The following is a 4,571-nucleotide window of genomic DNA, read 5'->3' as shown; positions in this document are numbered from 1 at the left end:
CTTATTAATCCACTTTTGGGCGAAAATTTTTCTGCCAAGGAGTCAAAGTTCAAAATATTTGACATTTGCAGTCTCTAGCAAACTATTCAGCTAATGTTCGGTCTAAACATTTGAAATTTTACATAAAAGGTATTTAGACATGCGGCAAGCTTTTTAATCAGCTTGGGGACGAAAATTTGGTTGTCAGTAGGTCAAAGTTAAAAGAGTTGACCTTTTCAGACTTTATCAATTTTGGGTCTAAACACTTGAAATTTTAGATGTAGGTTACCTGGATATGAGTCAAACATTTTAATATATATATATATATATATATATATATATATATATATATATATATATATATATATATATATATATGCACATGAAGTTATGAATAGTACATAGAGCCCGAGTGAAGCTCGGCTGAACGTCTAGTCACAAATAAAAAAGGAAATAAAAACAGTTCTGCAACTTCGACTATCGCTGTTTGTTGGTTTGTTTGTTTGTTTTGTTTAGGGCGTGTCAACTAAAGACTCGGCCATTTATCTCAAAGAAAAGATTTCGGGCTATCTGATGGGGAACACAAAAATTGCCACGGAATGTAACAGAAAAAGATATTCAGCTTTTAGATGTTTAGTCGTCATTGAATTTTGTATTCTTTAGCTTGTCCTAAACGCATTCAATATATTCCAAAAAGGAGATATTAATTAATTTAATGTAACTAGAATAGTCAATATTCAGTATATTATTATATGTGCGGATTTTGTCTATATTTATTATATTGTTTTCGTTGAAGGCTGTCAATAAGAGACATGGGAAACTTACAAATGAATAAAGTAACAAAATGTACGTCATAGGAAAGATACTATCACAAGTGTCAAGGCTTCCTTCAGTCTTGACAGACTATGGATACCCACAGTAAGGGTGCCTGCGCGGGAAATTTTTGTGGCAAAAGTTGCGCAATCTCCAACCAAACCTCTCCTGATTCGACATTGCTGAATACCAGTGGCAAGTGGAGGTTCAGGACGACTGGAAACAATGCCGAGATAAGCGGAAAGCACATACAGCGCCTAGAATTCCCAAATGGTCACCCATCTGGTATTTGCCAGGCTCAATGTTGCTTAACTTCGGTGATCTGACGAGAACCGGTGTGTCAACGTGATTATGCCGTATATCACAAGTCTATAGACTTTCTAAATTAACAATCTTTACAAATAATATGTCTGCTCAGCATAGTGAATATTAATTACCAAATACGCCGAAGCCATTATTCAAGCACTCCCCCACCCCCAAAAAAGCGAAAATGATTGTGTATTAATTGTCGGAATTGAAGATTGCTTGAGTAAACAAAGGAAACGACGTTTAAATATTGACATCTTCTCATTTTCCAAATGGAGTCAAAATCGTAAGGTTTCTGTTTGCAAGTTGGGGAAATCTCTCAACCGTCTGATTAAATGCGAAGGAGCACAGTTAACAACAATTCAAGGATGAATATATATATATATATATATATATATATATATATATATATATATATATATATATATACTGCGTGTCAAATTATTAACCAGATAACATTTTTTACCAGTTTCAGAAACTTACCGGTAGTTTCGTAGCAAAAGCTTCGAAAATGTTGGCAATACTAAGCTGCGCGTACTGTTCCGCGCAATGTAAATTTGACATCGTAATTTCAGGTGTGTCAAATTATTAACAAGGCAGTTTATTTCGTCAATAAAATGGGTTGGAAAGGTGATTTGCGTAGTTCTGAAAAGAGCAATGTTACAGAACAGCTAGCAAAAGGTGAAACTACTCTCGAAATATCGATAATTATAGAAAAGTTCCATCAAACTGTACAGAACTTTATCAGGAACTTTACAAAGGTATGTAAGAGAGCTGATAAAGGTAAATCTAGAGTTGTTTCACGCCGTTCTCTACTCCAAATTAAACGTGAAGTTGTTAAGAATCCTGGGCAGACAAGTCGAGAAGTCTTTGGCCAAGCCGGATTGAAGAATGTCTCAAAAAGTACTCAGTGTTGCCTTCTGAAAGAAGTGGAAAAGTCTGTTAAGCCTGTGCTAAAGCCTCCATTAAAGCAACATCACATACAAAACGGATTGAAATGGACAGCGGACCACATGAAAACGGATTTTTCCAAAGTTTTGTTCACGGATGAAGTACGTGTCACTCTTTATTGCCCAGATGCCTTGAGCAAGGTTTGAGTCCTAGATGGATGACATCGTCATCAGCGTTTAAGGTGCAAACAAGGTGGTGCTGAGATAATGATTTGGGCTAGGATTATCGGAGGTACTTTAGTTGGCCCATGGAGAATCCGAGAATGCGTAAAAATGACGTCAAATGCTTACAAAGCTCTCTACACAATAAATTTCAGCTTCGATGTTTTAGATAAGTTATCAAACACTTTTTTCATCAATTCCTTTTTTCTCAAGTTGGTGTTCTCTGCATATGCAAATGAATATCATATATAAATATCCAAATAGAAATTAAGTTATTTTTTTTCACTTAAAATCGAGTGGGTAACGTGCGAAACAGCATTAATATGGGATTTCCTCGACCCCAAACGCAACGCTCAGTTCATTAGCACTTCTGATTTAATAACCGCACTCGATCTGCCAAAGAGGTACGCGGAGTTTTTGTAAAAAGTCCATATATTACACTTATTGACAGAGGTGTATTCCGATTTACTTTAAATATGTTTCTTTGTCTATACGATTCGAACTGTGTTATAATCAATGTGTTGATTCCGTTGTCTATAAAGAACCAACTATTAGTGTCGAAATAAGGATCGACTACCCTTGATACAAAAAATTTTGTCCTCAGAAGAAAATATTTCAACTCATGACAGTTCTGGAATAAAATATTCGTATTGTGGAAACGCCTAATATCCATTGAGTTTAACACATGTGTTTGACTACATAGTAAAAATACACACACACACAGACACACACACAGAAACACACACATATATATATATATATATATATATATATATATATATAGAGAGAGAGAGAGAGAGAGAGAGAACAGGAGAGAGAGGGAGAGAGAGAAAATGAGATAGAGAAAAGGAGAGAAAGGGAAAGAGAGAGAAAGTGTTTAAAAAGGCATAATGATTTCACTAAGATAGATTAAATAGATACATTCATATATACGTACATACATGCATACACACATACATATATACATACATTCATGCATACATACATACATGTATACATACATTCATGTATACATACATACGTATATATACATATATATATATATATATATATATATATATATATATATATATATATATATATATACACGTACATATCGATCGTGAAGCCCACCTTTCGGGTCTGCCATGTAATAATGACCTTTAATCAATCGTTGCTCCTGCTGATCCCCTTCTTTCTCGTGATGCACCTCCTCTCCTTTTCTCCTCCTCTACCTTTCCCCTCATCAGTTCTCCCCTGTTTCCCCGCGCACCCAATATGACCGACTAAGATTTGTTCATGGCGCGAATTTATCTCGCCTTTATCGATTTTTGTCCGTGTGAACCGAACATGTGACTCGACGACAAATGAAATGGATTCCATTTTTTTCTCCCCTCTCTTTCCCCCTCCTTCTACTTTCCCCCTCTTGTTCTCTATTTTTATTTCATTTCTCGGTTTATTTGTTTCTTTTCTCGTTTTTGTTTCTTTTCCTTGCTGCTCGTCCATCACGAGTTCACGAGAATAGCAATCATTTTGAACGAGACACGGAGAGATAACAAACATTATAATCAATCTCACATCATCATCGTCGTCGTCTTTATCATCAACAATAGCACCAGCGTCATCATCATCATTATCATCGTCATCATCATCAGACACAGCAGCATAGCAGTGATCGACGCCGTAATAAAAGTATCATGGCGGCAAAGATGATTAAACTAACTATAACAATGTCCGTTCTATTTTGTCTAGAAGCAAAGTATAGCATCTGTTCTGATACTACAATTTCATATTTTTCTCGTCGGTCATGGAAAGAGAAATCTTACTTGACTGAGCTAATTTTTGTTACCTATAAAGAGTGCTCCTTTTTTGTGTAGCTCGATTCCCTCCGTACAAATAAAAATATACTTGTGTCTTTCTCTGACCTCGTAGGGAAGCAAGTAAATAGAAATGCTAATAAATTATAAAAACAATCTTGAAATTGATAAAGACTATATTGCTGAAGAGGAAAATCATGAATCTGTTTAAGTTTTAATCTAATGTAAAAGTCAAGATATTCTGAAACCCGAGCACACATAGGGAGAAAATATTGTTGTGTCATTACTAAGTATTAATTATATAAAAAAAGTTGTTATTCTACTGAATCATTATATACTAGCAAGGAACCCCGTGCTTCGCGCGAGACTTTGCTGTACACTCGAGTACCCGCAAATTGAGTACCCGAGGGTATAGCAAACTCCTAGCCGTAACCTTTTACCTTGTAAAATGGTGTGCACCATCCCTAGGTCGAAGACATCATCATGCGAGGTTTGCTCATGACTGGTCCAGTGGTGTTGGTTGTAGCAGAGTATATATATATATATATATATATATATATATATA

General features: G+C 35.5%; 1 pseudogene; it reads right to left on the bottom strand.

The window, feature by feature from the left end:
* Nucleotides 1-1,037: 1,037 nt before the first annotated feature.
* On the bottom strand, nucleotides 1,038-1,154 carry LOC145294476 (5S ribosomal RNA; annotated as a pseudogene).
* Nucleotides 1,155-4,571: the final 3,417 nt, after the last annotated feature.

Source organism: Euprymna scolopes, chromosome 15, assembly GCF_053919585.1.
Source record: "Euprymna scolopes isolate OS-2025 chromosome 15, ASM5391958v1, whole genome shotgun sequence".
Lineage (NCBI taxonomy): Eukaryota > Metazoa > Mollusca > Cephalopoda > Sepiida > Sepiolidae > Euprymna > Euprymna scolopes.
Note: the sequence above shows the minus strand (reverse complement) of the source record. Positions and strands in the feature narration are given on the sequence as shown.